This window comes from Mus pahari, chromosome 10, assembly GCF_900095145.1.
Source record: "Mus pahari chromosome 10, PAHARI_EIJ_v1.1, whole genome shotgun sequence".
NCBI classification, from domain to species: Eukaryota; Metazoa; Chordata; class Mammalia; order Rodentia; family Muridae; genus Mus; species Mus pahari.
In genome coordinates, this window is record NC_034599.1 from 26,402,657 (window position 1) to 26,429,232 (window position 26,576).

The following is a 26,576-nucleotide window of genomic DNA, read 5'->3' on the forward strand; positions in this document are numbered from 1 at the left end:
AAAACAGGGTTTCTCTGTATAGCCCTGGCTGTCCTGGAACTCACATCGTAGACCAGGCTGGCCTCGAACTCAGAAATCCGCCTGCCTCTGCGTCCCGAGTGCTGGGATTAAAGGCGTGCGCCACCACGCCCGGCTCGAAAGATATTTTCAAAAGGCAGAAAGGAACCACTGTTATGTAAGAGAAAGAGATCTAAAGCCATAGGTGTGAAGTTTACTGTTGATAAGGACGGCTAAGAGAAAGGGAAATGGTTTTGGACAAGAGTGAGTTTTATATAGGTAAACTAAGATTGTGTGTTAAAAGATCATTGAAAATGAAAATATATTGTGACAAAATTAGAGGCTTTGTGTGTGGCAGAAAAGGTTATGAGAGTTGGGGTATAAATAAAGAAAGGTCATATGAAATAGTAAGACGATATTTAAGATTATTGAATTTGCTAAGTAGAAATCCAGCACCCCTCATATAAACTCAGAGAGGCTGTGGCAGCACACACAGGTTCATGTTAGATGGGGCCCCGCTGTTGGGGGGACAAGTAGCAGTGCTATTTTAGCAGACTTTGTGCCTCGTATTGCTTTGTTTGGGCTTTTTTTTTTTTTTTGGTCTTACTGGTATTTTTCATGTATGGTTTCCAATTTTATGGGTTTTGTAGGTTTTATTTTTTATGTGTGCATTTCTCTTTTTTAAAAAATTGTTTTTTTGTTTGTTTGTTTGTTGTCTTGCTGCTGTTTTCTACAGAGAGGAAGGGCCTAGAGTCGGGTGGGTAGGGAGGATCTGAGAGGGGTTGGAGGACGGGAAACTGATTAGAATATATTGTGTGACAATATTTTTCAATTAGGAAAACCGCTTAAAATATAGTATCCTAAAATAAAAACGGATGCATAAATAAAATTTTTGGTTAATGGAAAAACAAACAAAGAACCCGTTTCCCTCAGCTACTACCTTTAGTTTTTCTTTAAAAAAAAAAAACCCAAAACGTTATTCTTTCACACTTTTACATATACCTCTATAATCTCTTTACTTCCTTAGTTCACACTGAGTTCTTAATTAACTTTAGAAATAATACTTCTGCTGTACGTCACATGTAAACATTATGTCAGACACAGAAGACAGGGGAGGAAGACCAGATCTACGTCAGTGGCGGTTTGATGTGCTCCAGGAATCTTTTCCCCTTAATCAATTGCTCTGCCAACCGCTTTTCCTTCCTGAAGGCTGCTTTCTTGCCTACTCACTTCTACCTAAATCAGGTCTTAGGGACAGGCTCTCTTCACATTGGGGGCCATGAGATAGTATTTGTTCTCTGTACACATAAAATTCGATGTTTGGCTAGCAGGAGCTGGAAGTTAAAGTTCCAGAAAGAAGGGCTGTGTCAAGCATTTCACACGGACTAGAACCTGGTGACTGGACAGCCAGAGCATTTCAGACCAAATTATGTTGGGCTTTTTGTTTTTTGTTTTTTTGTTTTTTGTTTTTAGCTTCTATATGTTTGGTTGTTGTTTTTTTTTGTTGTTGTTGTTTTTTTTTTTTTTTTTTTTTTTTTTTTTTTTGGGTGGGGGTTGACTGGGTTTTTTTTGCTTCCCTGGAACTACATAGATCAGGGGGGACCCTTAGCATACTGAGACTGAAGGTGTGTGGTACTCTCCCTGACTAGTTTAGTCTCTTCAACAGCCAGTCTCTCCCTCTCCCCACCTTCCTCCCCTCTCTGCGTGACCTAATGTTTCCTGCGACAGGAACTCCTGTGGTGGAAGAGCTTAGCAGCTTGTCTGAGGCAGTCCACTCCTGTCAACCAGTAAGAAGTTGTAATTCCTTTCATGATACACCCTGAATGAGGACTGTTGGGGATGCTCTGAGCTGCTCCTGTTCGGGGTTGTAGTCTTTGAGCCACACTCCTTCTTACATGAGACTTACACACGGGAGTTTGTCTACTTCTCGGAGGTGGAACCATTCTTTTGTATGCCAGGGTTTACCTTGTCTGCATTTGGACATCATGCATACCTTAAAAATCTTTCTTGGGGGGCTGGAGAGATAGCTCAGCGGTTAAGAGCACTGACTGCTCTTCCAAAGGTCATGAGTTCAAATCCCAGCAACCACATGNTGGCTCACAACNATCTGTAATGAGATCTGANNNNCTCTTCTGGNGTNTCTGAAGACAGCTACAGTGTACTTACATATAATAAANAAANNNAAAAATAAACAAACCTAAAATTCAAAAAATAAATATACAAAACAAAAAAATTTCCCCAAAATACTTTTGAGCTGGAGAGATGGCTCAGCGGTTAAGAGAACTGACTGCTCTTCCGAAGGCCCTGAGTTCAAATCCCAGCAACCACATGGTGGCTCACAACTATCTGTAATGAGATCTGACACCCTCTTCTGGAGTGTCTGAAGACAGCTACAGTGTACTTACATATAATAAAATAAATAAATCTTAAAAAAAAAAATCTTTCTTGGACTTTTTAAATTCCCTTCTACATAGAATAATTCAAGGAACCCAACACTTAGGATCTAACCAACTAATATACTTCTCTTTTAAAATTTCATCTGCCTTTGCAGCCTCTGTGACTCCCAAGGCTGGAGCTGTGTACGGCTGACACCAGTAGACTTTGGGAGGTACCTATTCACCAGAAAGCATGCAAAACCAGTAGTTCTCGTCCTCTGCTTAAAGAGAGAAAAAGGACTGAAACAGTACCCAAAACTGTGGTCCATTCAAAAACCGAGCACAGAGATTTATTATGAAGTGGAAGAGGTTGTCACCTGTAGGGAAAGAACTTGTCTGCTAATCCCTGCCAATCAGAATTTTTGACATGAACTCTAAAGCTGCTATGTCCATCAACTGGGATTAACTTTAAAGAAAATCATGACAACCCTAAAATAAACCATCTTTACATGAAGTTGGGTGGGTAGAGAGGTGGGGGAGGATCTGGGAGGGGTTGGAGTTGGGGGAGGAGAAAGAATATGATCAAAATATGTTAGATGAAATTCTCAAATTAATAGAATTGTTTTTTTTTTAAATTCTTTACTAAATGGGAATGGTGACACACCTTAAATTCCATCTCTTGGGAGGCATCTCTGAGTTCGAGTTCAGCCTGGTCTACAGAGCAAGTTCCAGGATAGCCAGGGCTACACAGAGAAACCCTATCTTGAATATCATGATAATAATAAATAACAATAATTCTTTACTCTGATGCTTTCCTGAGTAACCTCCTTTAATATATAAATGGTTTATCTTGTTTGGTCCCAGCCCCCCTTCCTCTGACAATGTCTGTTTTCCCTAACTCCACGAATTACCCGCCAGCACCCCTGCGACTCTAAATGATGACTCTTTAATTTTGTTTGTTTGTTTTTCCTTTCCTGGTGTTGGGTGCCTGAGGCTTTGAGATGCTACCACTCCACTCAATCCTCAGTCCCACTTTAACATTTGGGGGGCCTCCCAAGTGGCCTCCCCATTTTCCAATCCCACCTGCAATGTCCACAGCATCTCCACATCCTACTAGTAAGTACAATTTGTCTTTATGGTTTCCATCCTAAATCGGGATGAGGTTGTATCTTGCTTTTGCTTTGTTTTCCTAGCGGCGGCTAATGCTGGGAATCTGTGTGTTTTTATGTGCTTCTCGAGTGTTTATGTCTACTGTGGAGAGTTCTTTCAGCTGCATTCTCTATTTGGGATTGGGTTGTCATTTATTGTTGAATTTTAATATGTGTTTTGGATAAATACAAGTCAGAGAAATGACTTGATAGATATTTTCTTCACTATGTAAGTTATGGTTTCTCTGTCTGTCTGTCTGTCTGTCTCCCTCTCCCTTTCCCTCTCTCTTTTCTTTTCCTTTCTTTTTTTCAGATAAGGTTTCTCTGTATGGCCCTGGTTGTCCTAGAAGACAGGACCCCCTAGATCGGCTGGCTTTGAACTCAGGGACCCACTGGCTTCTGCCTCTGAGTGCTGGGGTTAAAGGTGTGCACCATCACCGCAGGCCTGTGCTTCCGCTTTCTTAATGGTATCCTTGGTAATACAGAAATTTTCACTTTTTTAAAAAAATTGATTATTATTATTATTATTTCTGAGACAGGGTCTCATTATGTAGCCTTTGCTGGAACTCACTATGTAGTCCAGGCTGGACCTGAACTCACAGAGATATGCTTGCCTCTGCCTTATGAGTTCTGGGAGTAAAGGTTTGAGCTACCACACATGGACATTTTCTACTTTTTATGGTTGAAACTCTCTCTCTCTCTCTCTCTCTCTCTCTCTCTCTCTCTTAATTTTTTTGGTTTTACTTTTGGTGTCATATCCCCCAAGCCCACAATTTAACCAGAGGCCATGAAAAATTCACTGCTATGCTTTTTTCTAAGGAACTTTATATTTCAGCACCTATATTGCACGAATGATTCATTTTTGGATTACCTTTTGTATGTGTTAATAAACTAGAGGTCCAGTTTCATTCTTTCACGGCAGTGGCATGTGTCTCAGCCATCTGTTGAAAAGAAGATTCTTACCTACAATGAATGGTTTGGTACCTTTATGGTTTTTTATTTTTATTTTTTTTAATTAAACCTCTCTTCCTCCTCTCTCTGTCTCTCTCTGTCTTTCTCTGTCTCTCTGTCTCTCTCTCTCTGTCTCTCTCTCTCTTCTCCTCTCTTTGTGTGTGTGTGTGTGTGTGTGTGTGTGTGTGTGTGTGTAAGACAACCTTATGATTCAGTTTCTCCTTTGACCTTTCTTGAGATAAGGTTTCTTGTTTCCTTAAGCGCACACCAGACTAGCTGGCCCTCTCATTTCTGGGAACTCTGCTGTCTTCACCTCCCATGTCATCATAAGAGCTCCTGAATTACAGGCTCATGCTATCACGTGTGAATTTCTGTGTGTTTTAGGGCTATGAATTCAGACTCTCATGTTTGCATGTCTAGCCTTCTACCCTTGAAAGATTCTGTAACTCTTCAAGGGAGGGCCTTGCTTTCAACCTGTTCTAGCTGCGGAGATGTGCGATTAGTCATGTCAGCATGACATATGTAATAAAAACTTTGTTAGAGTCTAGAGAGTATGAAAATAATGGAAGAGAATACCTGTCACTCAGGGGAGATGACTCAAAAACTTCCTTGAAACACAAGCAAACATTAGTCAGTTAATATGGGTGGAGTTCCAGGAAGGGCCCATGCCTAAAGCCAGGCAGACATTAGCAGCTGCTCACTGATATGGTAGATCGGTACAGGAATAAGATTACCTATTTTTATCATCCTTGCTCTTTCACCCCATTTAGCAAGAAAGATCATGAGTTATCATTTCCCATGGACCCACCAGGTAGTAAACCTTAAAATTTGAGACTTGACAAAAGAGGATACTGAAATGTCAAATCAGACAGACTTTGTGGTCCTAGATGCCCAAAAATCTCTGGGAAAGAATATACACCACCTTACATGGTGGAGAACGCCTGAGGTAAAAAAGATTCAAGTGAAGCATTGAGTGCATCCTATTTCCTGAAGGCAGCTGGGTTCCCAGGGAGCAGGCTGCATCACGTGTCAGACCTGCACTCAATCTTGGTTTTGCCCCTTTTGCCGTCAAAACCTTTGGTCAAGATTTCTTTCCTAGATTTCTGCTTCTCAGCATTCTTAAAACTGGGGCAGAAACTCCTACTGTATTAGCTTTCTCGTTGCTGAAACATAACGTCTGTCATAGCTGACTTAGGGGAGGGAGAGTGATTTTGCAAAGGTGCTTCAGTCTGTTATACAGGCAGGGTATGGCAGAGCAGAGCAGGTTAAGGCTGGAAGCATCGGAGAAGAATGCCAGTACTCTCTGGGTATCCCTAGCTGTTCTGTGGAGCTCTGGCCATGGGCCGGTGCCAGGCACATTCGGGATGACTATGTTCCCTCCCATCAGTTAACCTGATGGAGTGACCTCAAAGAAGCACACCTTGAATTCCTAGGTGATTCTAAATTGGATCTACTAATCGATGAAGAGTAGCTAACCACCACACCCCATCTTTGGGGAAATCTTGGAAGTATTAGCTGAAAATAACGAAGAATTAACTAGAGTAAGTGTTTTAATTAATGAGTCTTTTCCCTTTAATCTGGAGATTCTATACCCAGTCCCAGTATCAATGGGGAGAAGCCTGGATTTCTATGCTCAGAAAAGTATACCTGTTTAACTGAAGCTGCTGTCTGCTGCTTTCCAGTAGCTGAACACATGAAAGAGAACAAAGACAGTTTCATATCCTCAAAGACCAAGACTGTGGAGGCTGAGTATATTTTTGTAATGGGCACAGAGTGTCTGTTAGGTTTGTTTGGTAAATAATTCATTCGTTTAATTCGTTATGTTAGTCATCATTTTTTACTTCGAGCCTATCCATTTTTGCAGGAACCCAGTGTTTTCTGTCTAAGTTCAATCTGAGATACATCCAGCCCTGCTGGTTGCTCCCTAGCCCTGTCCTGGAAGCTGCTTAGTAACAGAGTGCAGGTGTGGTGTGGATAATTGCTGCTCACTGAATGATGTGTGTACATGGCCGTGGTTGTAAAGTCCATCAAGCCCATCCCTGCTCTCAAGAGTGTGACCCATAGAAGTAGGTCTAGAGTGCCCTGCCCTCTATCACTTGGCAGCTACTACCATCACGGCTATATCCCTTCAAGAACAGCACACTTGGAGGGAACAAGACCAACTAATGAATCTGAACCTGCTTACCATCATTTGGAACAAAACTACGAACAAGGAGAGCTTAGTTCCTACCTAGTTTGACAATTTGATGTCTCTGTCTCTGTCTCTGTCTCTCTGTCTCTCTCTCTCTCTCTCCCTCCCTCCTCAAAATACTATCTCGAATTTATTGGAAAGGGCAGTGAGAATGGAAAGATCTCTCTAAAGCCATCCAGTCAAATTCCCCGGCTATTAATACACATGTCTCCAAGACCCTAAACTGTCAGGTTCATCTGTCCGTTTATTGACTGTATAGCATTATTATTTTTGTTTGTTTTGAAAAACATTTATTTATTTACATTACATCCGGATTGCAGCTTCTCCTCCCTCCTCTCCTCCCAGCCCCTCCCTCTCCTCTCCTCCCATCGCCGTCCCATTTCTCCTCAGAGAAGGAGAGGACTCTCATGAATACCCGCTGCCTTGGAATAGCACGTTGCATTAGGGCTTGGCACATATTCTCTCACTGAGCCTAGACAAGGTAGCTCTATTTTTGTCTGCTTTGAGACAGGATATTATTATGTAGTCCACCAGGTCTGGAACTCACTACATGGCACTGGACTCATTACATCCTCCTATTCATGTCTCCTAAGTGCTGGGGTGACAGGCATGTGCTGGCAGGCTTGGCACAGTCCTTGTTCTTTGGGTGTTAGCTTTTTTGAGTTCTTTGCTTTACTCTGTATATTAATCCCTTGTCGGATGAATAGCCAGGAAGTTTCTCTCTCATTCTGCAGGCGCTCTGCTATTTTTCCCCCTCACTGGTCATTTGCTATAGGCAAGCTAACTTCCATTTTCTGTTCCTTTACTAGAATGTATAGCTATAGATTAAATGTCGTCTCTATGTTGATGGCTCCTGTAACTCTGTCTATAGCCTGACCTCATCAGATTCATAAACCAACGCTCTGCTAATACACAGATTTTTGTGACTGATATACAAAAGTACATAGATGTTTCTTAGACCCTTCAGAATTGATATGTCCCAGACCAAATTCACCGTCTTCCCTGACACCAGGCTGGTTTCTCTACTCAGATCCCAAACTCGAGGACTCAAGAAGCCAGGATCCTGGGGGGTTCTTATCTTACAGTTCCTATTGCCATATTTCCCTACACTCAACTGCTGCTGACTTTGTTTCCCTGAATATTCTAGCATCTTTTTCCTTTATATCATCAACAATAACCTTGTTTCATTTCTCCGTTCTTTTCTTGTCTTGACTACTTGCAGTGCCTCAAGTCCTGCCCCGCCCCCATCAAACTTCCTTGTGTCTAGACACGACCTATAACAAATCTGACTGTACTACAGTCAAGGGTAAACCATGGTCTGTATCAGTTTGCACTGCACGGGATTTATTCAGGATGGAATTCTTTTCCATTCCCTGGCCTGTTCTCCCTGCCATGAACCTCCTGAGTACCTTGTTATTCTTGCCACCATGTGTGCTCTTTTCATTTCTTTCCACCTGACTTGCTGGAACTCAGTTTCTAAAACTCAGACCTTGCTTCCTCTAGAAAGTCTTCTGGAAGCTTCCAGGGATGGCCAAATGCCCCACCTCTAAGTCTTTCAATTTAAAATGATCTTCCTTTGGCAGGCTGTTTACTGTCTTCAAAGGTCTTAATTTATTCAGGATTAGTACTTGTTACCCATTAATTATTAGTACTTATTCCACTATATTTGGATAACACATTTTATTTATTCATTTTTAATTTAACATATGTGTACTGTACTTACATCATTTCCTCTTTCTTCCCTTCAGCTTCTCCCACATCACCTCCATTCCCTCTGAAACTGATGACCTTTTTCTTTCTAATTGGTACATTTATGTAAGCATATTAGTATATAAATAACAACCTACTGAATCCGTTCAGCATTTATAAGTGTTTACCCTAAGTAATTAGTTGTTCATGTGTCTAAAGAAATTTCACTGTTCTGAAATCTTCCTTTTAAATATAAGTTCATAATTTTCAATAGGAAAGAAAACACACAGAAGCCTTTCAGCAGCTTTAAAGTAGGGACAGAACCAGGTGGTGGTGGCAGCACATGCCTTTAATCCCAGCACTCAGGAAGCAAAGGTCGGTGAACTTCCATGAGTTTGAGGTCAGACTGGTTTACAGAGTGAGTTCCAGGATAGCCAAGGATAGCCAGAACAGAGAAACCCTGTCTTGGAAAACTAACTAACTAACAAAAAGTAGGAACAGAGTCAAGAACAGAATACAGCTTTGAATCCTGGACAGCTCTGGACCTGCCTGTGTCTGCTACAGTTAGAATCTATAATGTCCCCAAAGGCCCATGTGTTAAAGGCTGGTTTCACAGGGCAGTGCTATTGGGAAGACATCTGAGATATGCTCTCTAAGAATATCTCAGATATCTCTAATGATATCTCAGGATAGGTATCCTGGCCTCTTCTTCCTTTCTGTTCCATTCCAACATGCCAAAGGAGCAATAGTGTCAACACCAGAGGGAGCCCAGTCTTAATTGCGATTTAAAAAAAAGAAATAGATTTAAGGAAGCATTGTGAGGAATTTGTTTAGTTTTCCCTAAGCTTAGTTTCCATCTTTGAAAACTGAGATTGGATTTGATAATCTTTAAGACTATATGCAGCTCTAAATTATTCTTCCTAGGTCACCATGCAAAGCTGGGAATACAATGCGCTAAGCAGAGTATCTATAAATTAGCTTCTGAGAGTTTGAATCAAGAGTAAGTGTTCAGTGTCCATGAAACAGTTTATACCAACATTACTTCCAACAACTGATTTTATGTTACATTGAATATTTTTATATTTTTGTATGATTCAGTTTCATGAAGAACTTCAAAATGATTAATATCTTCCAGTTGGGAGGCTGAGCCAGGAGGATTGAAGTGTTAGCCTGGCTACTTAATGAGACCCTGGGTTAAAAATAAGCAGACCTGGTAAGATGGAAGATTTTAAGGAGGTTGCAAGGAATGGCTGATTATTCTTAGGGAAACCAGGGACCTGGAATGTTTTAGAATTCCATTAGCTGCTGTCTAGTCTCTAGCATCCATTTGAACAGATCTTCAGTACACTTCCCTACCATTGATGGACCCGCTGGGACAACAGCCAACTCAGAAGCCACTGTCTCTGCAGAATGGGCAGACTCTGAAGTTGGTGGCAGCACACCGTGCTATCAGACTTCTCCCAGGAAATCCACAAAAGCTTCATTTTTACACATGGGGTCCCCAGCAACTGCCACTGGGACCACCGTGAGCGCCCCAGTGGGGAACCTTGAAACACACAACCTCTAAACAATGCTTCCACTCATTGCTGCCGCTGCCAGCAGGGGCGGGTCTGAGCAACTGCAGCTGAGCAGAGAGATTGTGTAAATGTAACAGCTATTGAGGAAAAGACTTCGTCGACAGAAGTATAGATAGCTCTATAGGTTTTCCTCAGTGCAAGTATAGTTGCTCTGCTCCCAGAGGTATTATACTCTTGCACTGACAGAGCTCTGGCAATTGGGAGCCCAGGAATACCACAGAGAGTCACACCACACAACAAACCTCACACAAGAGATTTACTGAGAGGAAACAACCCGGGAGGGTGGCCTTCTCCAGATGGGTGAGGAAGAAGAGCAAGCCGAGCAGAACACAGATTATAAAAGGTTTCTTTCCAGAGAGGGGTGAGCTTTCCAGGGTGGCCTGGGATGGGTGGGATTTTTGTGGCCTGACCTTGAGGCAAACTCAGGGATTAGTGGGATAGTTTTTCTTGGTCCCGGTTTTGGCTTGGGGTCAAGTCAAGATCAGGGTGTTCTTTTCCTGTCCCCTTGACCCCATAGATTGCCTTAGCTATCATGGAAACCTGCACAGCAGATGAGGTGAGAATCCATAGAGAACAGGACTAGTTAAAATCAATGAGTTTAGCTTGGAGTAGAAAGACTGAAAAAAACAAAACAAAACAAAACAAAAAAAAACCCACCCATGCAAGAGATTTCAATGTATACCTTGTTTCTCCACTCAGCCCTAACTTATACCTTGGGCCAGTGGAACTAGCACTTTCCCCTCCTGATCAAACACTGCCTTTAAAGAAAACTAATACTGCCCTGATACCAAAAAAGAATTATTGGCAGATTTCCCGATAAACATAGACACAAAAATTCTCAATATAACACTCGCAAACTGAAGTCAGCAATACATCAAAAAGAGCATTCCCCATGACCAATTTGTCTGTAGTCTATGGATTCAGAGATGGATTCAATAAATGTAACTTATTAATATGTGTAATTACGTAAGTGAACTAAAAACATATCACATGACCATCTCAATATATTCAGAAAACACCTTTGACAAAATTCAACATAACCTTGAAAGAAAAACCCTTGAGAGATTAGTGGTGAAGGGAACACCTCAACATACTAAATGTCATATATATCAATCCTATAGCCATTGCCATGTTAAATAGAAACTGAAAGGCACTCCCACTGAGACCCACCAAGACTGGGATGGGACAAGAGTGCTCGCACTCGACACTTCTATTCAATACAGAGCTTGAGGCCTTAGCTAGAATAATTGGAGCAGAGAAACACACACATACACACACACACACACACACACACACACACACACACACACACGGATATGAATCGGAAAGGAAGAAGTCAACACTTCCCCAATGCAGATGATAGGATTCTATGTGTGAATGATCCTTAGAACTCCAGAAAACTACCAGAGCTGATGGACGGTTTCAGCCAAGTGGCAAGTTGCACAACTAACATACCCAAGTCTGTGGCCTTCTTGGTATATCTACTTCAGGGATGGTCACAGCTTCATCCAGTAGAATGGAATCAGGCATGCAGGGGTGGCAGTAATGGACTTGAACTCTGTTATTTGGACAACTGCTTTGCTGCTGGGAACTTCAGCCCAGAAAGCTGAACTAAAGGTTCTAAGCCAGGCTTTAAAACTGGCAAAAGGAGCCATAGCTAACATTTCAGTGACAGTAGACGGGATTACTGACTGCTGAAAGAAAAAACAATACGGAAGGAATACTTGCTTTATTGGAGGCATCATGGCTTCCTCTCAAAGTGGCCGTAATTCATTGCCCCGGGCATCAGAAAGGGACATCAGAAATAGCCCAAGGGAACAGGTCAGGTGATAAAGCCAAAAGGGAGGCTGCCAAGTTTCCACTGACAACAGCCTGGTAGCTCAGTCAGCCCCCTGCGCTCCTAGCCATCCCTGAATATACTGTTGACATCAGGGGAAATGCCAAGGTGTTTACAGAAGAGAGGATGGTTGCTGACCTCTGAAGGCTGCACCACCCTAAGGAGGTTGCTAAGCAACACATTCATCAGATTCATCAAGCTTCACACCTGCTTCACCGAAAGTAGGAATTGCTGTGAGGGGCAAGGTACAAAGTATCTGACTTAGGACACTTGGTTGATCATGTATCTCAGGTTGTGCCACCTGCCAGGCTGAGAACTCCTCAGACCCCAGTCAAGGAGCTGCTACAGAAACCAGAATCAGGGGTTAACAGCCAGGGGCTAGTTGGGAAATAGATTATACAGAAATAAAGCCAGGAACATATGGATACAACTATTTGCTAGTTTTTATAGATACCTTTTCAGCATGGGTAGAAGCCTACCCTACCAAGAAGGAGACTGCTAACATAGTGGCAAAGAAGTTTCTGGAAGACATCATACCCAGGTAGGGTTTGCCAACCCTGCTTGGGTCTGACAATGGACCAACCTTCATCTCTCACATAACTCAATCTCTAACCCAGGTTCTGGGGCCCAATTGGAAATTACATTATACATACAGACCCCAGAGTTCAGGGTAAGTAGAGAGGATGAATCGAACCCTGAAAGAGGCCTTGACCAAATTAACCCTTGAAACTGGCGGTGACAGGGCATCTCTCCTACCTTATGCCTTAACTAGGGCTAGGAACACCCCCTATACTTTAGGTCTCCCCACACCTTTTTGAGATCCTATATGGGAGGCCCTCTCCCATGCTCCCTAACCTCCAGTCTGATATCTTAGCTGAATATGACCAACATAAGTTTTATTGTTCTAGTACAATAAAATCCTTGGAAGCCCTCCATAAGATCCAGAAGCAACTCTGACCTGCCACCACCAGTCTGCCCCCCCCCGCCCCCCCAATCTCCATTGCTTTGAACCAGGTGATGAAGTCTGGATTAAGAGACATAACCACAACACTTTGGGACCTCACTGGAAAGGACCTCACACTGTGATCCTGTCTATGCCTATGGCTGTTAAGACAGACGGGATCAGGAGGTGGATACACCACTCCCACGTTAAGCCTGCCAGGAGAGAGACATCCAGCAGCTGAGGTCCCAGTGGAGGAGACTTCAGGTGAACTGCCACAAGAATAATGGAATGTCACCCCACATCCTATTGATCCGCTGAAACTGTGACTCCAGTGCTCCTGATCCTGCTTTTGGCTGCTTGTGCTTTGCTGCGCCAGCCAGTAGCCCCCTTACTATGTGGGTATCCCCAGGGGGCGATGCAACAGCCTTGTCATCAAGTTCACAGTGGCAAGAAGGCTGACTGGACAGCAGGTTCTTAACTCCTCTCTCTCTGGACTTAACAGAACTGTTGGTTACCGAACAGGGACTCAACATTGGAATTAAGGTACCCGTAGCCTATTCCCACCTCTGCAACTGCACTGTAACCCCTACTGCTGCAGGATACATGCTGCCCCCCAAAACTGTTGACGGGCTTGTACCTTGGGGCTTCCTCCATGCATTTATGGAAATACGACTGAGGATTTTCATGTTCTAGTACAATTTGTACCTAGAGTGACTTATTTCTCTGGGGAGGATGTCATCAACCAGCTGGCACCTCCAAAAAATTGGGTTAAAAGTGTATCCATTTCTGCTGTGTGACTAGGTCTTCTCCTTGGGATAGAGCTGGCCAGAGCTGCTAGTGTCGGGGGCTCAGCCCTAATACTCCAAGATAAACATCACAAAGCCCCACGAAGGGTGAGAGAGGCAGATATTCAGAAGATGAAAAAGTCCATCCTGACCCTGCAGGACTCCCCATCCTCCCAGGCAGAAGTAGTCCTACAGAACAGAAGAGGCCTAGACTCTCTGTGCCTCCAGCAGGGAGGACTCTGTGCAGCCTTAGATGAGAAATCTTGTTTCTATGTTGACCACTCAGGGGTGGCCTTAGTCAGAAAGAGACTCTAAGACAAATCCTAATGGTGTTAGCTTTGACTTGTGGTCTCAACATAATCAGTGCTTCAGTTAGGTTTTTTTTCTTTTTCTTAGAAACTGCTTTTATTTTAATAGTTACTGCTTCTAAGGGATTGTGCAGATATTTAAGAGCAACATGTACAATTTAAGAGCACAGATTCTAATTTATAATCATCTAAAACATTATGTACTTGCTAAGGAAATGGCTTTCTTAGAGTTAGTATTTTTTCTAAATGAGGATGAAATGAGAGTTAGACATCTTTTAGCAATTTGGTGAAGCACCCCTGCCCACTTGGGGACCTTACGCGCACCAAGCACTTAGTGACCAGGAGCAGGAGGAAGTATCCTCAGGCCGATAAGCATACTGGAGACATGGGAGAATTTTGTTTAAGATCCTTGCCAAGTTCTACCTTTCAGTTAGGTTTGTTAAGGAAACAGATTTATTTAACATCTCAAGGATTTGAGATGGCCCAAAACTGAAGGGGGAAGTGACAAGGTTAGAGTGACTCCATGACAGGCTTCAAACTGGCGCTTAGGAGACTAGGCCTAAGAACTAGATAAGCCTTGGCAAGCCCAGGCAAGTCAATTACTAATAGAAAAAAAAAAAAAAAAAACCCAGACTCCAACCTCTACACTCCAGTAATGGTTCTGGAACGCTTAGAGATAGAATAAGATAAAGTTCATCTACCTCAGAACTCCAATGTACTTTAAACAGAGCCAGCGAGCTCACTTGCTTGTTCCTCTTTCTCAGTAATAGGAGACCCCAGCATGGTGGACTTTTGCAGAATAAAAGACTCTGCGTTTGCATACTATTTGAGTCCAGGGTGTTATTCTTTGGCGAATCATAGACCCTAAAAGTGTCACAGTGATAAAACCAGTCAGACACTGCCAAATTGGTCAAAGGAACTGACTAAAGACCCAGACATTAGTCTAAATACAGTTAGCCACCTGGCTTTTGACAAAGCTAACGAAAATACACATTGGAGAAAAGACAGTCTCTTCAAAAAATGATGCTGAGAAAACTGGATGTCTACCTGTAGAATAATAGATGCATCACATCCATGCATTGCCTGCAGAGGCCAGAAGGGGCATTGGATCCCCAGGAACTGGGATTATGGATGGTTGTGAGCCAGCCTGTCAGCACTGGGAACCAAACTCAAGTGAGTCCTCCACAAGAGCAATTAAGTGCTCTTCACTTCTGAGCCGTCTCTCCAACCCTTAAAGGTCACTACTTCTCATCATGTTCAAAAATGAATTCTACGTGTACCAAAGACTTGAGTACTATATATACCCCAAACTCTGAAACTTCTAGAAGAAAAAAATAAATAAAAAAAGCCAGTCCACTTCAGGATATAGACTTGGTCAAGGCCTTTCTGAATAGGATCCTGGCCTTGCAGTAAATAAGACCAACAACCAACAAGTGGGGCCTCATGAACTTAAAAATTTCCTGTTCTATGGAGTCAACTGTTAATCAACTAAAGAGGTAGCCTAAGGAATGGGAAAAAAGGTCAAGAAAACAGAACAAAACAACAAATGGCAGCAAGGCTGTGGGGAAAGCGGAATGCTTACACTGTTGGTGAAGTGTAAATCGATGAAGCCTCTTAGGAAGTCAGTATTCAGCCTCCTCAAAAACCCTGAGCGAGATGTATCATATGAGAGATACAGCTATACCACTCCCAGGCATATCCCCAAAGGCCTCTCCAAACTAGTACAGGGTTACTTGCTTATCCACGCTCCTTGCTGCTCTCATCACAAAAGCCAGGGAATAGACTCACCTAGATGCCCATCAACTAATGAATTGCATAATAAAAATATGTCAATCAAAACATACTACTACCTCTTAAGTCCCAGGGTTCCTCATTTTTCATACTGAAAAAAAATAAAAAAAAAAAGAAAAAAAAAGGCTTGTGTCCAATGGAACAGTGAGAACATCATAAAATTTTTATATATATAGTTTATTTTTGTGGGAGATAAATTTTATAAGACTGTTTTTTACTGTTGTTGGTCACAGCTAAGTAAGACTGGACATCTAACTTCTTTACCATTTCTGCAAGTTAAGTATGTTTGCAGGAGAAACTTATCAAGACAATTAACTGCATCTGACTTTCTCCCCATTCCTTTGTGCGCCCTCTGACTTCATTCTCTGTCCCTTGTGTAGAATCGCTGTCTGTGATTGTACNTTGACGGCTTGCTTGTGGCAATACTTCTCTAATGGATTATCACTGTCTGCACAATAAACATAACAGCCTCTGTGGTATATAAAAAAATATGTACACTCACATACACACACTGGTATTTTATCCACCTGTAAAGAAAAATGAAGTTACAAAACATGCGGGAAAATTTGTGAAGCTGGAAAACATCAGGTTAAGTGAGGTGACTCAGGCCTAAAAGGACAAATGCTACATGCTCACTCTCATATGTGGATTCAGCTTAGACTCAGATTTGCGTGTATAACTTGGGGGTGCCTGTAGAAGCCAGGATACTAGAAATGGGCAATTGCCAAGGGCTTTGGGAAAATCTGAAAGTAGAACACAGGTGATATGAAGGGAAAAGGGAGAATAATGGAAGGCATTAATTAAGGGGGAGGGATGGGATTGCAGAGGGAAGGGTTGTGGGAGGGGTAACTAACACTAAGGAGGTTTGAAAAAGCCATATGGAAACCTACTATTTTATAAGCTCATTGAAAAAAAAAAGTTTGACTCAAAGATGGAGGGATGATGCTCCTTCTAGAAGCAATAAGTTATTAAGCAAAAATCCCTGTGCCTATATGGGATACCCTTGTGTATCCCATATATACAAGGCAGCAACATCCCAGCAATCATCCCCTAAACAACCCAAGCTATGCCATTGCTCTTGGTTATCCACCAGAGTCTGTTGGTAAGACCCTATTGCTGGAGACACCACACACTTTGGTTGTAGGATATTCAAGTCCAGGAGTACTGGACTGGAGGTTTCCCCCTAGCTGGCTAGCTTTCACAGTGCTGGACAATTCTATGCATTCTACCAAGAGAGAAAAGTCAACAGTTTTATTCAGCTGTGAACTCTTGAGAGCAACAGTAATGACTGACCTGGAAGGAAGAATATTACCGATGTCACCATAGTGGCATGAGTGCTGTGGAGGTAACTGGCTGCTTTTTATTGGATGTAAGGATCACTTCATAGTGGGAATCTCATGCTTGGTATCACAACCCTGGTTAGGAACCTGCAGCTGGAGAGGTCATAAGCCCTAGGGGAGAGCCTACTGCTATTAAGTTAAATATCAACTGGCTTCTGAATACTTTCATTCATACCCACAAATCAGTGCGATTCTCAGCTCTCATCTGAGAAACTACTTTTTGCAGTAGTCAGTGATTAGTGAAGAGACACACAATTGACTAAAAATATAAAGAATAAACGACCATGCAGTGCTCAGTATCAAATGTGTGTCTCTACAACCTCTCTCCCCACCCAGGGTGCAGGGGACGTTGTAGAAGAAATGGCAGAAAGTTTGTAAAAGTCCAAGGTTAGGGAAAGCTCTGAGAACTGATTTTTTTTTTAAAATTGCTGCTACTCAACAGTAACTGGCTATCTGTGTAAGACTTGAAGACCTGCACAAGATCAAGACAATCAACATTCCGGAATGGACAGCAGAGGGACACATGAGATACCATCCTTAGCTGCGGAGATATTGGCAGTCAATGGCTACTGGGCTACTCTTGGGGAGGGACAGTCATTTTTTCCTTCAGGGCTGTGATGGCTCACACTCCAGTGGATGGCACCACAGTCATAGGAATCACAGTCATAGTAGGGTTTTTTTATTTTTTAAAAAAGGATATAAGAGATGAGATTGGTAGGGAAAGTGTGTGTGTGTGTGTGTGTGTGTGTGTGTGTGTGTGTGTGTGTGTTGTAGTCCAGGATGAGTTGGAGGGAGGAAATTGTGGGATTTATATGATCAAAAAACATTGTATATATTTGTGAAATTCTCAAAGAACTAACAATATATAGAAATAAATACAAATGTTTAGGAGAAACAAATTATAATCTATCATAAAACTTAAAAAAATTGTACAAAATAACCTAGTATGAACTGGAATATTCTGGAAAACATTCTAGTTGGAACCTGGCTCTACCATTTCATAACTGGACATCACTGAACAGGTACAAAATGGCTTGACCTCAGTGTCTTTGCATAGGGAATAGAGACACTATTCTTATCTCCCAGTACATAAATCACGCCATGGTCTCTAAATCGCCATTTTGCTGTCCTACCCACAAATACTGATGATACGTTATGAAATCCAACCCCTGGCAGCGGAACACTGTGGCTTGCTATGACAGTATAGCTCTGCACCACATCCAGGTGGCTGATAGTCCTTTTCAATTTTCTTCTGGCCTCTGAATATGGGTCTTGGGCTCATCTCCTTTTTCCACCTGCCTCTGCCTCCCGAGTGCTAGGATTAAAGGCGTGCGCCACCATGCCCATCTACCTTTAAAGGATGTCAATAAAAGAAACCCAAAGAGTTAAACTTTAATCTGTTTTTATTTCCAGTTCTAGAGAAGGCTAGGAAGAAGGAACTGGGTGGCTAAAAGGGTAGAAAAGTTCAGAGTTCAGTACATGTGTGTGTGCCCTCTGATTGTTCACTGAAGTATGGTGCAATGTTGTAAACAATTTGTTTGTCTTATGACCATCTGTAAGAACATATGGAAAGGAAATGTTTTTATATAGCTACCTATTTTTTGTTAACATACCAGTGACTTTTATTTCTCTATAATTAAAAAGTTTTGCAATCTCAGGTATTTCAGCTATGAAGGTAGCTTTCTAAGTGGCAAAACTGTCCTTACCTACTGCGTTCAACAAGCAAAAGAGTGATAACCTTTGATCGTCCCTTGGTCGGTGTCTGCACTTTGTACAATTAAATTTTTTTTTTTTTTCGAGACAGGGTTTCTCTGTATAGCCCTGGCTGTCCTGGAACTCACTTTGTAGACCAGGCTGGCCTCAAACTCAGAAATCCACCTGCCTCTGCCTCCCGAGTGCTGGGATTAAAAGTGTGCACCACCACGCCCGGCCACTTTGTACAATTGAGCCTGCAGCTGATACCATCCCGAAGTAATGGGAAGACCCAGAAATCCTCTTAATCTCTCTCCTTTCCAGTGCTCACCTCAAAGTGACATTTGCCAAGATTAAGACATAGCTTTAGCCAAGAGCATTTCAGGGAAGACCCCAGATACAGTAACTGATGCATCCTGTGAGAGTCAACAGTTTCACCTTGGCCATCAGAGGCAGCATCGGCCAGAAAGGCAGGGGAAAGGACCACAGAATACAAAGGAAAGTGCGGCCGTATTACCTGTTCCCACCTTCCTAAACAAGAGCAAACTGAAGTTCTTTGGTAAGAAGGAAGAACGTGTGGTTTCCATAATACTATTACAGATACTGTGCAACCAGATAATACCTTGCTCGATGCTCATCCTTTGTAAAAACAGTGGTTCTTATTCAGTGCAGCCGTACTACCCTTCTCGTGTCTTTTCTAGAGACTATAGAACAGCAGGTGACCACATTATTACTAAGCCAACAAACTGTCATAAAGAGCTGCTTCTTTGGCGTTCAAAATCCAGTCTCTATTGAGTAGAAAGCTCGTATTGACAAAAAAAAAAAAAAAAAAAAAAGCACAGGTTGCTTGTGAACAATAAACCATAGTAGCTATTTAGATAAAATGCATCTGCCTTCCAGCTTTGATAACTATGCTAATCCCAAAGTCAAATAGAACCCTGGGAAGGGCAACAGGGGAAGCAGTGTGGGGAGAAGGAAAAATGGAACGAAGCAGCAGCAGCCGTTGCTCAGACCTGAGGCGAGGCAACTGCACTCAAGCTTTTAAAGTTCCATTTTATGAGTCCCCCTCCCCCCAACCTTTCCCTGCTGAAGTACGGATCTTTTTTCCATTAGGGTGGGCCTTGTCTCCACTCAGTCCCTCTGGATTCAGACAGGTGCCCCCACTTTCAGGCTCTCCATACTAAGGCCAAGGTGGTACTCTTTGCTTTCTTAGAAACGGAGGCCAAATGATGGGCTGGAGGAGCTGTTATCAACCGTCTTTCATTATCAGACTTCCTGGCCTAAGGAATGTATCTGGTTCCTGTATTTGTGGATTCTTAGCTCGCAAGCAGCGACAGATGGGGTGCAAGTGAGCGCGAGTCATTCTGGCACCCTGAAAACAACTCGAGGTCTCCTTAATAGGCACACCACCTAAGGTGGATCCTCTGCTCGACTGAGACGGATTGGATGCCGGGCTTCGCACCTAGTCGCGGTAACACTGTGGACCCAAATCATTCCAGGACCCCGGGGACAGTACAGAGGAGCAACTCCCGGGGGAGCTGGTGAGGAGGACTACTCCTAGCGCCGAAGGGGCTAACCAACGGCTTCCTAGGCACTAGATTCCCTCCGCACCCCAGTACCCTCCCTCCATCTGAGTGAGCACTTCTCTGTCTCCTTCCTGAGGATCCGACTCCGGATCCTCGCCTCCTTTCCCAGGTGGTGCCTCCCTTTCTCCCGGCCCTGAGCCCCTGACCCAGCGGAACATCCTACCTCTTCCGAGCCTCAGAGGTGTCCACTTGTCAGCTTCGGTCACACGTGTGACCGCGGGTGCCCAGGAGGTGCAAGCGTCTGCACCCCGCCCCGCTCGGCCCGGCCCTGCCCGGCCCCGCCCGCTGCAGGAGCTAGTAACCTCAGATGGCCCTAACCCTGCTGTTAGCACGACCTCAGGTGGCTCAGCACTGTACTTTTCTTCCAAGCACCTTTTCCTTGCTTCAGAGAGTCCCCTGCTTCAGAGTCTCCAGCTTCAGAGAGGCTTTTGGGGACCACAGGCACTCCTTAAAAAGTGTGATCCTGAAGCCCAGGTTCCTGGATCATCCAGGTGTATTACTTATGCAGACTTCCTGTTATGCAAAGCGATTTCTGGCCTTGGAGGAAGGGAATGCTCTGAGTAGGGCTAGCTCTGAATTTCTCCAGCCAGGGAAACCACAGCTAACACACGGGACAAGTAGTCACTGATCACTCACCTGCCAAGGAAGGCTCCGGTGGGTGATACATGGGCTTCTTCTTTTCTATTCTCTCTTTTCTAAATCCATCTATCCATTCATTCATCCATCCATCCATCCATCCATCCATCCATCCATCCATCCATCCATCCATCCATCCATCCAATCTTTGTGCACATTTGACAAAAATCTGTCAGGTGGGCACAATTCTGGATTGGCATGAGAAGAGTTCCCGTGTGGTGTTTAAGATGCTGTAATATTTGCTGCTCTCTGTAGCACTTGTAGCTAAGAGACTGACCTTATTTTGCCCCTTTGCTGCCCCTTGTACTTCCTAAAGGCATGAAGAGAATGCTAGCACTAAAGTTCTCTTCACACTCAGGGGAGAACTAGGAAGAGGCACTAGCAGAGGAACCTATGAAAAGCTGTTCTGTTTTTTTTTTTTTTTTTTTGTTTTGTTTTTCGAGACAGGGTTTTTCTCTGTGTAGCCTTGGCTGTCCTGGAACTCACTCTGTAGACCAGGCTGGCCTCGAACTCAGAAATCCGCTTGCCTCTGCCTCCCGAGTGCTGGGATTAAAGGTGTGCGCCACCATGTCCAGCCTGTTCTATTTTCAAAAACGGTATAAAACTCTGTATTCTCAGCTTGGGGACTAGTACTCAGAGCGAAGGATCAGGTCCCATCCAGGAGTGTGCCCACACCCGCAGATTTTGAAATAGAGGAAAGGGAGTCGCCCTACACAGTCATCAGCCAGGGAGGGGCTGCACTTGCTCACCAGATCCTTCTGACAGCCTTCTGCTCAGGAATGTTTTACTTCCCTCATAGGCTAAGCTCTTGAGACAGCCGTGTGCAGTTGTATTGCTATAGCTACTGGTTGGCAAAGATGCTTTGATGGTTCCATTTATGTTTTTGAGACAGGGTCTTACGTAGCCCAGGCATGCCTCTCCCTTACCATGTAGCCAAAGAAGACTTTAGGTTTCTGATTCTCCTGCTTGTACCTCAAAAGCACTGGGATTACAGGTGTGCACCCCTATGTCTGGTTTATATAGTTCTAGTGGTTGAACACAGGGTTTGGTACAAGCTAGAAAAATAACATTTGAACTGCATCCTCAGCCCAGAGACACTGTGTGCGTGAGTGTGTGTGTACATGCGGAAGCTAGGTCCATGTTGGGTGTGTTCTCTCGCCTTCCACCTAATTTTTGAGATGGAGTCACTCACTGACCATGGAGTTTGCTCACCTGTTCAGTTAGATTATGGGCCGAGCACACTTTAGGGATCCTCTCTTCTCTTCAGTGAGGTTATGGGGATGTGCCGCCCCCTTCATGCCCAGCATTTTATATGAATTCTGGGGATCAGAACTTAGCCCTCATTCTTGCCCCATAAGCACTTTACCAATGGAGCTACCTCCCCAGCCCTGAGATACTTAACATTGGAAAACCTGAACATAGAAAAGGATCTCTGGCTCAAATTTAGCATCCAAATATTAAGACACACCAGTTTATAAAGTATACCTTTGACTATCGTTAACTTCATTGATCAAGTTTTAATAAAAATCAAACAGTTTCAATGAGGTAGGTAACAAGTATCAGGAAATCACCTTTGAAACAATACAATCATATGAATTATTATCAAATTGTTTTCTGATAAAGACGGAACTCCCAGGTGGCGACACATATTTGTATAATATTACCATTCAGGAGCTAGAGGCAAAGGGATTTCGAGTTCAAGGGCAATCTGGACTTCACGAGCTCTTAAAAAACAAAAGTAGGGACGAAGGGGTGGCACAGCAGTTAGGAGCACTGGCTACTCTTCCCAAAGACCTGGTTCAATTCTCAACACCCACATGGCATCTTACAATGATTTATAACTCTCTTCAGGCACCACACAATTTGTACAGGGACATATATTCGGGCAAAACACCCATACATGTAAAATAAAAATAAGTAATAATTTAAAATGCCTCAAATAACACAAAGAAATATAACAGAGTAGTATCTGATATGTCCGTGTGTGGACTTTAACAAAGAAAGGGTGGTCTTTTTAGACTCAGGAGGACAAATGATGTGGTCCTCAGATGTAGAATTTAAATAAATATACAAAAAATGTGAAGGGAGACTATGTGGAAGATGGTAGGGGATCTAAAGGAGGGGGAAAGGAGAAACATGAGAAGATAATAGTGAGAAAGAAGGCAAAATAATTCCTTGCTTTCAGGCAGGATTACACGGGAGAGCTGTGGGAGGGGGATGGGGAGGGGAGAGAGAGGGGGAGGGGAGAGGAAGGGGAGTGGGAGGACCAGGCAAACACCAGCAAGTTACAGTGCCACCTAGGTATGAAACTGTCGAATGAAACCCATTATTTTATGTTCCAACTGAAAATGAAATAGAAGAACGGCATGAGAAATGGTCGATTTTTGTAGACGTTACTAGTATAATTGTGTTAAAAAGCTTTTAACACAATTGGGGCTGGTGAAGTGGATCCTCAGTGCCAGCTGCTTTTCCAAAAGTTTGGTTTCCAGCCTCTAATGGCACAGCTTACAACTAACTGCCTGTTACCACAGCTCCAGTGAATCAAAGCCATTTCCTAGTCTCTGTAGGCACCTGCCCATCCATGGCGTGCACACACACACACACACACACACACACACACACACACTAACAATCTTAAATAGAAGTAGATTGCTATCCAGTCTCCCCTTGGTCATCATGCTACTAGCTGGACACATGCCTACGCACAAGTACCGTTTTTCTCAAGGAGGAGTTAGATAACGACGTTCAGGTCACGTTGTGTGTCTGCCTTATTTCACTTAGCATAACGTTTTCAGATTTCATTCTTATTCTATCAGGTATCAGATTTTCACTATTCTTGCTTGGCACTATTTTATTGTGTATTTATAAAACGTTTAATTTATGCATTCATCTCACGGTGAAAATTTGGATTCTTGGTACATTTTGGCTATGAACATGTGAGCACAAATATCCAAGTCTCTGCTTTCAGGTTTTGTTAATATACCCCGAATCTCTCTCCCTTCTCCTCTCCCCTCCTCCCTTCTCTCCTCTTCCCTCTCTCTCCTCCCTCTCTTCTCTGTCCCATATCCCCAACACCCTGCTCCAAGGTTGGACCTTTGGATCACTAGCTGACGATCCTCCTGCCTCTGCAGCCTGAGTGCTAGATTTACAGATGTTCTCTATCATGTCTATTTTACCCACGTCCTGAGGGCTGTACCCAGGGCTTCATGCTAGGTAAGAATTCTGCCTAGTGGGCTACATCCTTAGCAAAACGGTTATCCCCTCCTCCTCTCCCCTCTCTCTCCTCCTCTCCCCTCCCTTCCCCCTTTCTCTCACTGACTTCCTCTCCTAGATCACAAATGTATTTCTAGCTTTTAAAGAATAGCATTCCTCAGGGTGTTTTTTGTTTGTTTGTTTGTTTGTTTGTTTGTTTTTGAGGAGGCTGGGGAGAGAGCTCAGTTGGTAAGGGGCTTACCTTGTGTCTTAGGGTTTTACTGCTGCGAACAGACACCATGACCAAGGCAAGTCGTATAAAGGACAACATTTAATTGTAGCTGGCTTACAGGTTCACAGATTCAAGGGAGGAGCATGGCAACATCCAGGCAAGCCTGGTGCAGGAGGAGCCAAGAGTTCTTCTACATCTTCATCTGAAGGCTGCTAGTGGAAGATTGACTTCCGGGCAGCTAGGGTGAGGGTCTTAAACCCATGCCCACAGGAACACACCTACTCCAACAAGGCCACACCTCCTAATAGTGCCACTCCCTAGGTCAAGCTTATACAAACCATCACACCTTGAAACTCAAGGATCTGAGTTTGATTCTCAGAACCATGTAAAAAGACGGAGTGTAATCAGGGCATGGTAGCACCTGCCTTTAATCCCATTTCTTAGAAGGCAGAGTTAGGCAGATCTCCGTGAGTTTGAGGCCTCGTCTACTTTGTGAGTTCACAGCACTGTGGAGGCAAAGAGAGGGAGGATCCCAAGGCTCTAAGCTCGATGGCCAACCAGTCTAGTTTAACTGCTGAGCTCCGGGGCAATAGGATATGGATGATATTTCTGAAGGTGACACTCCAGGTTGTGCTTCAGCTGATGCGCACCCCTCCCTATGACACACACACTCACATGCATGCATAAAAAGAGGTGAAGGTATTCCTTTCAGGTTGATAATTGCTAATGGGCAGAAACAAACATGACTTTTGAGTATTATCTTTTGTATCCTGACACTTAGCACAATACGCATATTACTTTGAAAAGTTTTCTTCCCCTGTCCCCTGTAGAATGGTTTAGTGTTTTCTAAACTCTTTAAAAAATCATGTCATCGGTGATCAAAGATAATTTAATTTCTCCCTTTCCAATGTGGACACACCCCTTCACTTTCATTTACCCACTGAAGTAGAATAACTCTATGTTGAGGAGGCTTAGCAAAACTGGACATTTTTCTCTTATGACTGATCTCAGAGCAAAAGCTCCCATTCTTTCAGAAACCATTGAGTTTGAGGTTAGTTGTGAACTTTTCAAATTGTTACGTTGAAGTATTTTTTCTTCTGGTTCTAATTTGTTGAAAATTCTTATCTCGGAATGATGGTTTTTGTTTTGCTGTTTTTTTCTTCAGAAACAGGAAAAAAGAAAACAATTGTTTAGAATTCCCATCTTATAGAATCTCCCAGTTCCTGGAGAAGATACAATCATAAAATACTAAAACCAGTCCATCTTGTCTTACACAGAGCTGATTCACTAGCATAACCATAAAGTCTATAAAAAATAAGTGGCTCAAAGATAGTTTCCAAATTGGCAAATAATTCTTACATCATTGAAAAGTGGAGACCATGAAGAAATAAACAAAGCTGTATCAGGGAACTAAAGAGGTCCCAGTCCCCAAGTAACACTGTAGGCTGGCTCCTTAGTTCTATCCCTCTTGCAGGGGACATCCTCTGTTGGCTGGCTCCTTAGTTCTACCCCTCTTGCAGGGTGCGTCCTCTGTTGGCTGGCTCCTTAGTTCTACCCCTCTTGCAGGGTGCGTCCTCTGTAGGCTGGCTCCTTAAGCTTCAGCTCATATTTGCAGTCCTGTCCTTCTAGGCTTTAGCTCTGATCTTTATTCTCTGCTGGCTGCCTCTGAGCCCTAAACCTCAAGCCCCATTTTATCAGGTCGATCTATGGATCTCCTCACCATCCTCCGGCTTGTTATGTATCTATCGAAAGCCTAAAACCAGATTCCTTCCTACACTGGTTTTGGCTTTCTTTTCCTAATTTAATTGGTTATAAATTCTTGCCACACCTTCTCTGGGCTGGTTTGCGGTGAGAATGGGCCCTATGTATCCTTTGATTCTTTTCAGATAAGGGCAGACCTCTTTCCCAACCACGACATATCAAGTTTCAGTTAAGACGAGGCACCTCCCCTCCTACTGAGGCTAGACTAGGCAATCCAGTAGAGGAAAGGGTTCCAAAAGCAAGCAAAAGAGTCAGAGACACCCCTGCTTTCACAGTCAGGGGTCCCCCGGGAACACCAAGCTCCACAGCTGTTTTGTATATGCAGAGGGCCTACGTTAGTTCCATGCAGGCTCCTGGTTAGAGTTCAGTCTCTGTGAGCCCCTGTGAGCCAAGGTTGGTTGATTCTGTGGATTTTCTTGTGCTGTCCTTGAACCTTCTGGCTCCTACAGTTCTTGTCCCCTCTTCCAAAGGATTCTCAGAACTCCACCTAATGTTTGGCTGTGGGTCTCTGCATCTGTTCTCATCAGTTGCTGGATGGAGCCTCT

General features: G+C 43.4%; 1 protein-coding gene across 1 annotated transcript in view; it reads right to left on the reverse strand.

Annotated features, from left to right (window-relative positions):
• The window catches only part of Tmem45b (transmembrane protein 45B), a 38,190-nt gene extending 17,759 nt beyond the window's left edge, over positions 1 to 20,431 (reverse strand). The window contains exon 1 of the mRNA XM_021205896.2: positions 20,374 to 20,431. The gene's annotated coding sequence lies outside the window, so the exon portion shown is untranslated. The remainder of the gene's footprint in view (positions 1 to 20,373) is intronic.
• Positions 20,432 to 26,576: the final 6,145 nt, after the last annotated feature.